At 40.4% G+C, this 12,899-nt stretch overlaps 1 long non-coding RNA gene across 3 annotated transcripts in view; it reads right to left on the bottom strand.

The window, feature by feature from the left end:
- The window catches only part of LOC132396735 (uncharacterized), a 57,981-nt gene that overhangs the window by 5,918 nt on the left and 39,164 nt on the right, over window positions 1-12,899 (bottom strand). For all 3 annotated transcript variants that reach the window (XR_009513092.1, XR_009513093.1, XR_009513094.1), the window contains one exon: window positions 11,011-11,178. This is a non-coding gene — a long non-coding RNA (uncharacterized LOC132396735). The remainder of the gene's footprint in view (window positions 1-11,010; window positions 11,179-12,899) is intronic.

Here is a 12,899-nt window from a genome sequence, read left to right as displayed (position 1 = left end):
GTCAGTGATATTTTGCCTGTTTGCTTTCATAATTTCTGTTCCAAGCACCTCTCTACACTTCTATTACTCCTAATAGGACTTGCTCATTTAAGTGTCTTTTATTTTTAGTCAACCCTCAATAAGCTTCAATATCTAGAGTTCTCTGAAATTGTTTATTTCTCGTTTTCGTTTTCCACAACCACTTTGACATACTGTATACGGAGTTATGGTCACTATTCCCATAATGCTCCCTTTTTGACACTCTCTCCACTTAACCAGATTCATTCTCCCAATAAAGGTCCAATAGTGTTCTTTCAATTGTTGGTTTACCTCCTACTGCATTAAAAGCTCTCCTGATCACATCTCAAAAATTCCACCTCACCTCTCCAAGCAAAGGCAAATGCAAATGCAGCCAATAATCAGAAAATCAATATCCACCTGAACTATTTTTTATTGTATCTTCTCTAATAGCTGTTGACATATCTGTTCATCTGCCTCTTGTTGGCTGTAATACACCCCCTGAGAAGTAACAACATCATTTCTGTTCCTAAACTTTACCAATATTGTCTCATTTTTGAAGTCTTCTAGGATATCCTCTCTCAATACTGAAATAATGCAGTCATTATGACACTTCCTGTCTTACTTTCTCATCTGCCTTGCCTAAATATTTTATATCCCAAGATACTGAGTTTTTAGCATTGCCCATCTTACAATCAAATATGGCAACAATATTGTATTTCCCTAATAAATTACAGCTTTGAATTCATCAGCCTTCTTGCGTTAAAACCGATGCAGTTAATTCCCCTGATGTGCATCTCTCCACGTTCTGTCTGCCAGACTTCCTATTTCTTCTCTCAATGATTGTACCTCTGCAAACAGACCTAGAGCCCCATCCCCTTGCCAGTTCAATTTAATCCTTCTGCAACAGCACTAGCAAACTTTTCTATAAGGCTGTAGGCCCCTTTTCATTAGGCCTTTCAATATTTCAATATTCTGTAGGTTTGAACGAATTCCCTCCCATCATCTCCCATTCAAGATCACTCCCTTCCTCTCCTCTTCAGTAACTGATAGCTTGGTGTTAGTCCATTTTTTGTTAAGCTGAGACCTGTATCACTTGCACAGATCCCATCTTCCCCAGAAACAGCCTCAATGATCCAGGAAATTAAAGCCATCATCTGCATAAACATTTTCAATCTTGCATTCTTCTCACCTATTGTTCTAATCCACTAGCTCGTGACACCAAAAGCAATCCAGCGATTACAACCTTTGCGAGTCTGTTCTTTAAGTGGCACCTAGACTCTTGTTGCAAGGTCCTCTTTTACTTTTGTTGTTTTAAAGATACTAATTTCAAGGTTAGCTTTATTTGTTACATGTATATCAAACCATACAGTATTTGCATCAAATCAAATTGAGGAGGACTGTGCTAGGGTCAGCATGCTTCTGGTACCACATGCCCACAACTTACCCACACTAACCGTACACCTTTGGCATGTGGGAGGAAACTCGAGCATCCAGAGAAAACCCACATAGCCACAGGGAGAATGTACAAACTCCTTTCGGACAGCAGTGGGATTCGAACCCAGATCTTAAAGCTGGCAGTGCGCTAACTACTACATTACCATGCTGCCCATATACACACAATTGCTAACTGTTTATTCTCTCCCTTCAGAATGTCCTGCAACTACTTTGAGACATCTAACACCACCGACATACAGACCTGGAGTCCCTTTTATGGTTTAGAAATGCCTCTCCGATGTCCTTACAACAGAATCTCCTACCACTATTGCTCTCCAAGTTTGATTCCCCCTCTTTGTACAGCAACACTCTCTGTGGCACCAACTGGGCAGTTGCTGCTGTTTTCACCTGGGAGGCCATTCCCTCCAACACAGTGCACTTGTTAGAAATGGGAATGACCACGGGATATTCCTACCCTACCTACTTGCCCTTCCTGGATGTCACCCATCTGATCTCTCTCTGTTTCTGTTGAGTGACCAGCTAACCAAGCATACTGCCCTATGTGTTGTCGATCTGAAACATACTGAACTGAATTTTTATATAATTTCTGAAAATTCAATAACTGAACCAATAGTCACTAGGTTATTGATAGGAGCAGTCAACTGTCAATCCCCTTTAGTAGTTGCTTCTTCTAATCTGTGGCCAAGGCTGTCTTGACAAAGAGTAGTGCATCCTTCTAGTCTGATGCTTTCTAAAGAAGCAGCTGAGCAGCAAGCAAAAATATTATGGTAGTCCATTCACGCCTGTGTCAGTGCTAATTCTTCAGCTACTCTAATTTCCATTCATCCCTGCTGCTTTCCCGACTGCTTCCAGAATTAACACTGGTACACCAGAGAATCAGTTCTTCAGAAGCTCAAGCCTTCTCTAATCTCTTTTGGAATTTTGCAATACCATACATGACAACACCTCCCATTTGTCTTCTTTCTGTCCACTGATTTTATAATTATTCCTTTTCTTAACAATAACGTTATCACCACCAAATATAATAAAATCAGAGCACTCGTCTTTGCACTCTGTTGATTCAACATTATTTTAGCAATTTTACAATGTCTTTTTGTTGATTTCTCCACTCATGCCACAGGCAAGGATTTCTTAAGTCAAATGAGTTCCAGATATGGTGGAGTTCTTCTTGATTCTGCCCTTTTAGGTTCAACAACAAATCCATCTAGTTTATGAGGTCTGGCAGGCATTGCACCATTTACCTCAGAGACACAGGAATATGTAAGAAAATCTACTTGCCCTGGAGCACTTCATCTGTTGGTCCCACACAGTCAATCTGTCCCATTTCTCATGAAGACTTTTGTCTGTGGATTTGAAGCTTGGACCACCAATGAAGAGTTTACACAGCTGTTTGCATTCTTCCTGTTTTCCTCAAAGAGAGAGGACAGCATTTGGTTCTCAATGCCACAAAAATGGCTCCAAGCAGAAAGAGGCTCAACAAAGTGCAGCTGCCTTTTTGACTTTTGTTTCCCCTCAAATGCCAATTTCCATAATTGTGTTATGTAATCCCCCTCTATCCTTTATTCTGTTGCAGTATTAATACCAACATTAAGTTTTATTTCTGCCATTTCCTTACTGTTGACTAAAATAATATATGTGATTCCTCCTACCATCAATTTCGAAATCTCTGAAATTTAAATTCTTATATTTTCAATTCCCTTTACTCCAATGCTACCTTCTCCTGTCCTGAAAATGTTTATTTACCATACCCCAAGGAGATTTGAACTCTTTTACTTTTGCTCTTTTGCCCTCACAACAGCTTTCTAAAGAACAAAAAGATATGTTGATAATCGCAAAAATACTCAAAAACTTCTATAGATGTACCATGGAGAGCATTCTGACAGGCTGCATCACTGTCTGGTATGGAGGGGGGGGGGCTACGGCACAGGACCACAAGAAGCTGCAGAGGGTTGTAGATTTAGTCAGCTCCATCTTGGGTACTGATCTTCAAAGTACCCAGGGTATCTTCAAGGACTGTGTCTCAGAAAGGCAACATCCATTATTAAGGACATCCTGCACTCAGGGCATACCCTTTTCTCACTGTTACCATCAGGTAGGAGGTACAGAAGCCTGAAGGCACACACTCAGCGATTCAGGAACTACTTCTTCCCTTCTGCCATCTGATTCCTAAATGGACATTGAACCCATGAACACTACCTCACTTTTTAATGCATATTATTCCTGTTTTTGCACAATTTTTAATATATTCAATATACATATACTGTAATTGATTCACTTACTTATTTTCCTTCTATATTATGTATTGAATCGAACTGCTGCTACGTTAACAAATTTCATGACATGTGCCTGTGATAATAAACCTGATTCTGAAGCTATTCACTATATTAGAATTCTATCTTATTTGAAATTACTAGCATGATTTCAGCTTAGCCATCCCATCAGCCATTGGTTTACTAAGAGTTATAGTTTTGTTACTGGTAAAGACACATTTTGATAACTCACCTGGAATTGCCTTTGACACAACCAAAGCTATGATTCTGCCACCATATTAATTGAAACGGAATTCATATTAACCTACCAACATTATTTAATCTTGCCTCAAAGTATGCTAGAGCTAATGTTTGATTTCATAATTTTTCCAGTACCTCAGATACTTTTTTCACACTCAACTTATGTTGTATCCTTTCTTTTGCAGAAGAATCCTTTCTATGTTTATCAGCTTTCTTCAAACTAGGTAAACTTCATGTATTGAATCTCCAATCCTTCTTAACATATGGCAATTAACTATATTTTGTTAGGTTGTATAAGATTGCCTCAAAGGGATAATTCTTTGAAAGAATGGTTGGACTGTATCTCACTGCTCACTTAGCACCTAACAATACATGGCTTGAAGACAGCAACATTATTTTTTATTTCAAGATAAGTTTGCCCCCTGATCATTACATTTCTATTTTTCCATTAGCAAGTATTGGGTCTCTTTTTCACAATGGAATAATTTTTAATTTTACTTTCAACCAAGGCTTAGATACATACTTTCTCTGAGAATCTTTCAGTATAATTCTTAGATTTTATTCAAGGAAGTGCAATTTTAAGAACGAGTTTTTTTTCTCATCTTTACTGTCCATGATCTCACCATAAAATATCTATTTGTGTATCACACTAATGAATGTTTTTCTTAATTTCTATACATATTTATTGGAATAAAAAATAACAGTTTTAAGTTTCCAACAAAACTTCTCTATTTATTTTACTTAGCACCTTGAATTGGAATCCTTCAACTAACAATTTGCAAATTTTGGATAAAGTTCTTGAAGTTTATAAAACAATGTATTTACCAATTCCTTTTCCCTTATCTTGCTGATATTATAAATCAATGAAGCCATTCATGAAAATTATTATTTTGATTAAATGGATAGATGTACAAAACAGATCATATGAATAAATATTAAACTATGATATCTATTACTTCGATTCACACTTTATAATTTCTCCATTTCCCTCTTTACAGCCCCATCCAAGGGGTAGGTTTTCATAATTACTAGTTCCTTTCCTTCATAAAAGACTGCATCACAGTTCTCATCCCACCACCCCACCAAGTTTCACTGTTTTATCTTAGTTCCATACAGGTTACTAATCTTTCCCAAGGTAATTTGACAGAACTTCCTGAGAATTTTTTTCAAAATGTTTAAGAAGTAATAGCTTTATATTGGACATCTTCCAATAGCTAAAGATTTCTTCTAAACCTAATGAACTAACAAACAGGACAGTTAAAATGTTATTAAGTTCATTATATCCACTTTCAGACTTCTAAGTGAGAGGGTTATTTGGAGTTGATAAATTGCCTGTCCAAAATGCTTGTTTTATATTACTATTACTTTTCTTCTGTTTAATTTTTTTCCCACAGTTTCTGGAAACTTGATCACAAGTAACTGTCCATTCTCTTCAAGATTGAAGATTGATGATAAGCAGTAATTTGGTAACTACATATTCCTATATCCTGCATCTGAGGTTCTTATTAAATTTTAATTGATCATTTGTTCATTGTACTTTTGAATTGAACTCACATGCAATCTTACCTTCTGAATATCTATTGTTAATTTTCTGTTTCATTTTATGACTTGCCACTACTTCCTCACAACTAAGTTGTTCAGTACTGAGAAAGTTATTGAGAATGGCCTACATGATCCTGGGCGTTATAAACATGAAGTACCAGAGCAAGGAGCTTATGATGAACTTTTAGGAAATGCTAGCTAGAGATTGAGTTCAGTTCTGGAAGGTGTGAAAGGTGTGAATGGTTGGAGAAGGTGCAGAAAGTATTTACCAAAATGAATTAAATGGGGGTGTTAATGTAGATAGACTCTAGAATCTGGTGGTTATGTTATTTGGGACAGAGGAGGTTGTGAGGAGTTCTGAGAGAGCTATTTAAAATCTTAAAGGGTAAAGGTAAAGTAGATACAGGGAAACTATTTCTATTGGTCGAGAGGTCAAGATCATAAAATGTCGGTGATTGGTGAAAGAACCAACACCACCGTGAAGAATTGTTTTAAACAGTGAATGTTTGTGGTCTGGAGTGCTCTGTCAGCGAATAGCACAATAAATAAATTAGTAGCTGAATCTAATGGCACAATAGATTCAGTTGTAGCATTTAAAGGGATGTTGAATAAATAACCAAAAGGGGATAAATGTAGAATTGCGAGGCCAGGGCAGGGGACGGAACCAGCTAAACTGTATTCTGGCATGGGCTTTACCGTCAAGTAGGCACAAACGATCTTATCACAGCTCTGGAAGAAATAGTATCCCAGTCTTCCGGTTATTTTCTAGAGTCGTTACATTAATTTGATTTTGCACATTAACACATGTGTTAGTGTAGTGGTGCAAACACCATGAACAATGCTTTGTTTGATCATGAGAATTACCAACGAACCCCTAAAATTTAACGGAGTCACGAACCTTTTAGCCTGCAGTTGGCGAATCACTTCTCTTCTTGAGGTGTCTGGGATTGGACGGTTAGATTTTAACTCCCAACCGGAGCTGCCTTTGCCAAGACTTAGGCTGTCGGCAAAGGTTCACCAGATTAGCTAAAGTTGGACAAGTTCTGCGTGGAATTCTGACATGATACCGTATGGTCAATGTCTGACCCGCAGCCGATTCACCGCGTTTATAGTTGGAAGGAGCAAGCCTCCTCTAAGTTATATTGCAGGGTATTGGGTCCAGTGGGCAGGCTGGTGGGTACGGACAGGATCTAAACTGACTTCCGATATGTTTTATGCAGCAGCATGCCTGAACGTGATTAGCTCCCAGAGTGGGGTGCTTTCTGTGAAGCTGTGGCGGGATCCACTATGCTTAACGTTGCAGGTGGTTGTGGAAACTTACCATTTCTCCAGTTCAATGAGGCTGGAAGTCTCGATCCCGGACTCTTACATTCTTCCGGGGGGGGGGGGAGCCCTCCGGTGCTAAAGTAACGCCTACTGGAACTGGCATTCATGGTACCCGCAGGGTTGACCTAAAATTGATCACTAGTCTCAAAAGGAGAACACGAACTGCTGAAAAAAAATGGTCCGGGGCGAGAATTTCATTGTGTCGGAAACACGCTCTTTTCCTAATAGTGGTTTCGTCTGGCTTCTTAATTTAACCCATTAGAAACCACTGGTATGCTACAATTGTATACAATGCTTCATTCACGAATTTCCTCCAAGTATTCTATTTGCAACCACTGAATTGATAATTGATGGTTTTGAATTGTTTTAAACAGACACCATCCGGCGAAACGTTGGCAGATCTGAAACTGCGGTCTCGCGTTGTTCCTGTGCTCCTGGTTACGGCAGTTTACCAGGAAGGGTGATAGGGCTGTAATTGCTTTTTAAAAGATTGCAGCCTGTATCCTGGACCACACAAGAAGTCTCAGTCATTGTCGCGCTGTTACAAAACGAATACAGCCGCCCCGAGGATGGATGTTACTTTGTGAAGAAGATATTTTGTCCGCGTGCATATAAGCCTATAAAGAGATAGCAGATGCAATTTTATTTTAATGCACGTAAATTTCACTTTATGTGTATATCTTAAACAAAATAAAAGTTGCACGTAACTACATGGAAGCAAATATCAGTACTTTGAACTAATAATCTTAGACCATAAGAGAAAATGTGCAATGCAAATATTGACAGTCAAGAGACCGCGTGCCCTGATGCCTTCCCGATCATCGTTAAGAGCTTCAACCAGACTAGTTTGACAAGTCTCTGACAAACTACCACCAGCAGGTCACCTGCGTGAATCTGGTTCAAAAGCAGACAGTGGCTCGAAGCGCAAGGTCAGCAGGGAAAATACAGTTCTCTTCCACCTAACCCGTTGCAGTCTGATACCTTCCCGATGGTCTTCGGGGACTTCAGCCGGGCTCGATTAAAGAAGTTTCTGACACACTACCACCAACATGTCACCTGCGGGACCAGAGACAACGCACCGGATCAAGAATGCTTCCATTTTGGCAAGTCCGATCACCTGGCTGTACTTCTACTGCCAGCGAATAGGCTGAGACTGACGGCGGCGATCCCAGTTTTCAGGATGGTGAAGGTATTGTCAAAGGAAGCGGAGGAGCATTTACAGGACCTCTAAATCTGTGGTTTGATCCTGTTCAGGGATTCATCTTCAGATCTAAATGAACATCTACATCTGCCACTGACTATATGGACGAAAATATTCCTCCAAGAGCATAGCAAGCCTTCCCGAACCAGATGAACTAGGAAATTCGCATACTGCCGAGGGCTAGGTGTATCATGTTTAAGACCCACGATCCAAAATCCCACAAGAAGCCCCGGCATATCTGCCGAAGGACATTGTGAGAGCGAAAAGGCAGCTCCGAGTCAAGCTAGAGACACAATCGGATGAACGACCTCTGTGACAGGATTTGCATCAATTAGTTCTTATAAGGCGAATCCTAACAGCATACATGGTTATAATTGGATGCTTCAGTCCCCGATGAAGGTCGGCGTGTTTTAGCAGCGTAAGGTGGAATTCGCCTGCGCATCCGGTGACCCTGCGATCCCTGTCTCGGTGGCTGATGTCTGATCATCCTTCAAGAGGTGAACCCCAGCAATGCGTCAGGCCCGATGGTGGATCTGGCAGGGTACCAGATACCTGTGCCAATCCGCTGGCTAGAGTGTGGAGCCCAAGAAGAGTAGGGGGAGCTGTCTCAATGGCTATTGCCCAGTGGCACTCACTATTACCTTAATGAAGTGTGCTGCAAGAGGCTGGCGATGCCCAGAGTTCGCTCCTGCCTGAGCAAGGTCTCGGGCCTTTCGCACCACGTCTAAGCGATGACAATCTCACCATCAGTCTATTTCAGCTCGGTGTTGAACACCACAATCCCCTCGGTGTTAACAACCAACAACCTGGGCTTCTCTGCCTCCTATTGTAACTACATCCTCGACTTTTTATTCGGAGATTGCAGTGAGCGTGGATCTGTAGTCGCTCACTATCAACACACGCATCAGAGGGATGCACGGTGAGCCCACCGCTCTGCTTTCTCTGGACACATGTGTCTGAGAGCAGCACAAACGCCATCGTTGGTGACATGGCTGTTGTTGGTAGTTACCTCAGATGGCGATGAGGAAACTTCCAAGAAACAAATAGATCGGATAGTGGAGCTGTGTCACTCTTCGTCAGCAAGACCAAGGAATTGAATGTGGACTTCATAAAGGGGAAGATGGGGGAACATGTCGCAGTCCTTGTCACAGGGTCAGCGATGGGAAGCGGGAGCAGTTTCGAGTGCCTGGGCAGCGATATCTCAGACGACCTATACCAGGTCCAACATGTCGATGCAATCACACAGAAGGCATGCCAGCAGTTTAAGGAGATTTGGTATGTCGCCAAAGACTCCAGCAAATTTGCATAGGTGTCTCGGGGCCAACATTTTGCATGGTTGTGTCACAGCCCAGTGCGGAGTCTCCAATACACAGGATGCTGCAGAGGGAGCTCCCCCACACACAAGCCTCCCCACCATCGAGGACAACAAATTCACGTTATTTGTCAGTGATAGTAAATCTAATTCTGGTTTTACTTTGGTGTACAAATTGTTTATTGGATGGATCTGAGATAACTTAGCAGGCGTTATGACGTCTCACTAAACACTTTAACAAACTCCTATAGATGCACCGTGGAGAGTATCCCAACTGGTATGGAAACGCCAATAACCAGGAACAGAATAGGCTAGAGAAAGTGGTGGATACAACCTGGTCCATCACAGGCAAAGCCCTCCCCGCCATGAGTACATTTACATGGAGCACCGCCGCGGGAAAGCAGCGTCCACCATTAACGACCCGCAACATTCAGGTTCCGTTCTTCTCACTGCTACCACCGGGAAGGCGGTACAGACCCTTAGGTCCTCTATCAACATGTTCAGGAACAGCAATTACCCTACAACCATCAGGCTCCTGAACCAGCGAGGATTACTTAATTCACTACTACTCTGAACGGGTTCTACAAACTACGCACCAACTTTCACCGACTCATGTTGCCCGTGTTGGTTTTATTTGCTCAGTTTGTGCTGGTCGTTTTTTTTTTGCACATTAGTTGTGTCAGCCTCTGTCTGTTTGTGCAGTTTTCCGTAACATCCTGTTGCATTTCTTTTTTCTTGTAAATGCCTACAAGAAAATGAATCTCGAGGTAATACAGTGTATGATAGCGTATGTGTAATTTGATAATAAACTTACATTGAACATTAAACTTTGGCGTGAAAATGTTTAAAAATAATGTTGTTAACTAACAAAGGACCACCAAGCATATCCAACTAGAGATGAAATACCTGAGTTGCCTATCCTTACATAGACTCAGTAAACACTTTATTGGTACACCAGTTAATGCTCAGTTAATGCAAATATCGGCCAATCATGTGATAGCCGCTCCATGCATACAAACATGCAGACGTGGTCCAGAGATTCAGTTGTTGTACGAATCAAACATCAGAATGAGGAACAAATATGATCTAAGTGTCTTTGATGGTGGAATGATTGTTGGTGCCAGATGGGGTGGTTTGAGTATCTTAGAAACTTTAGTTCACCTACCCTAGGGTTTTCATGCACATACAGTTTACAGAGAATGGTGCGAAAAAAAAACCATTCAGTGAACACCAGTTCTGTGGGTGAAAACGTCTTGTTAATGAGAGTGTTTGGAGGAGAATGGCCGGACTGGTTCAAGCTGACAGGAAGGAGACAGAAACTCGTTACAACAGTGGTACGGAAAAGAGTGCCACTGAACACTCAAAATTTGAACTGGGCAAACTACAGCAGCAAAATACCACGGACATACACTCTGTGGCTACTCTATTAGGTATTAGAGGTATTTCTGAACCCTCTAATAAACTACAGAATTTTAAATTTCTAACAAAGTGGCCGCTGAATGTATTTTACATGTGTTCTGAATTTGCTATAAGTGAATACAGTATTTGCATACCTCGGTATCTAAAAAGGTGAAATCGTATACATTGTCATGTGGAGTCAGATATATTTGTCGCTGAACAAATTCTGCTTAAATTCGAAAGCACCAATAGCTGTGATGTCCTACCTTCCCCTACTGGAGCACCTCAGGGCGAATAGGGATCCCAAATAATACCGTCGAATGAAAGGTCTTGGCCCGAAACATCGACTGTTGGTTCTCCACCACAGCTGCTGACTTGCTGAGTTCCTCCAGCATACTGTGTGTGGTGTTCAAGATTTCCAGCATCTTCAGAAGCTGTTGCATTTATGAACAATACTTAGTTAGAAATATTTTATATTCACTAAAAGATCAGAAAATGCACAATGAGCTCAAATCTAATCACCCTGAGACTTTAACTTTATTTGTTCTTTTCAATTACTATATGTGTGAGAGAAACCGGATGATTTGCATGATAAGCCGTAGAGGAATAAGTTCAACCGCACTGTTAATACTTTTAATAAATACATCAATATTCAATTCCTAACTTACAACAAAGCACAAATATTATCGACCAGGCAAAGGTGAGCTGGTATATTCACAACAGGAGTGTAACATTTCGCACAATCATGGTACAGTATTTGCACAGTGAAACCCTTGGATGTTGACATGTGGGTGTATAATCAATAAAACGATAGTAAACAAGATGACTAGTGCAATCGGTTACTGATTAACTATTTTTAATTGTAGTAAATCCTTGCCCACATCATTTTCTTACATCAGCTGCTTGACTGATGTTCCCCATGAAACATTACAGTCAGCAAACAAGGCAATAAAAGTCCAAGTCCACTCAATGTAAATAGATATATATCTAGAATCCTCCAATAGTTAAATGGCCTTACCCAACCTTTTTAGATCATTACTGTTACACTATCTATAAATCCTGTTACCTATACGACTTCAGAACTTGCTAATGTTTTTAAACACACAGTCATAAAATCTCATTGACAAGTTCCAAATCAGCCTTTCCCTGCCTAAACACCCATCGAATGACTTAATTTTGAAAAAAAAACAGGCCTTAAGATAGGAGTTTCAAGCTTCAGAACTATATAAAATCTTTTTATCATACTGGTTTCATAGCTGCCTTTAATTGCATAGATGCAGCTGGTTTAATATTGGAGACACCTGCTAAAAGCCCTCAGTTTCTTATTGTGTTGTGTCATAAGCAACTGAACTACAAGGGAAAGTAGCTGAGGAAACAATCGTTTTTGTCTTTGGTTTTAGCTGCTCGGTGTCAAAGCTGCATAATTTAATGAAAACAATTTAGCTTCAACAACAAGCATGTTTAATGTAGAGAAACATCCTGAAAGTTTTCACAACAGCTTAAGAAAACGCCAACTGTATGTGCAATCAATATATGGAAAAACTATCCTATGTATTTATATTTACTGTGTATTTTTATCATTATTTTTATCTTACTGTGTTTTTTGTGTGCTGCTTCAGAGCCAGAATAACAATTATTTCATTCTCCTTTACACTTATGTACTGGAAATGACATTAAATAATAAGAACACCGGAAACTGCCAGTAAACAATTTTGCTGCGTGCTGAGCAAAATCTGCCAGTACTTCCTGTGGTGGTAAAGCTACAAGAGGGGATGGGGATGTGGGCCACTATAGAAAAGAGGCAAGAGGGGAGTAGCTGGTGAAGAGCAGTCGTATGAGTGAATTCAGTTGAGGATGGTACTGTTGCTGTAGCTTCACACCACCTGCTGCCAAATTCTTTTGTCACTTCTGGCTCAATCATTTCGAAACTCTCTCGATTTTTCTCTCAGTAGGTGTCAGCATATCCGAAGCCCTGCTAAACACATCTCGTTCATACCAGTCTGTTGATCCATTTCCCTCCATATGTACTGGTGTTATAGTTTAAATGTTTCAAATATTCTGCTTTATGATCCTTCAACCCCAAAATTTCAGTCCCACAGAAGTAACTTGTTCATCCAAGTATTCTTGTTAGGCTAGTGGTGGAAAGATCTTCTAA

Source organism: Hypanus sabinus, chromosome 7 (genome assembly GCF_030144855.1).
Source record: "Hypanus sabinus isolate sHypSab1 chromosome 7, sHypSab1.hap1, whole genome shotgun sequence".
NCBI lineage: Eukaryota > Metazoa > Chordata > Chondrichthyes > Myliobatiformes > Dasyatidae > Hypanus > Hypanus sabinus.
Note: the sequence above shows the minus strand (reverse complement) of the source record. Positions and strands in the feature narration are given on the sequence as shown.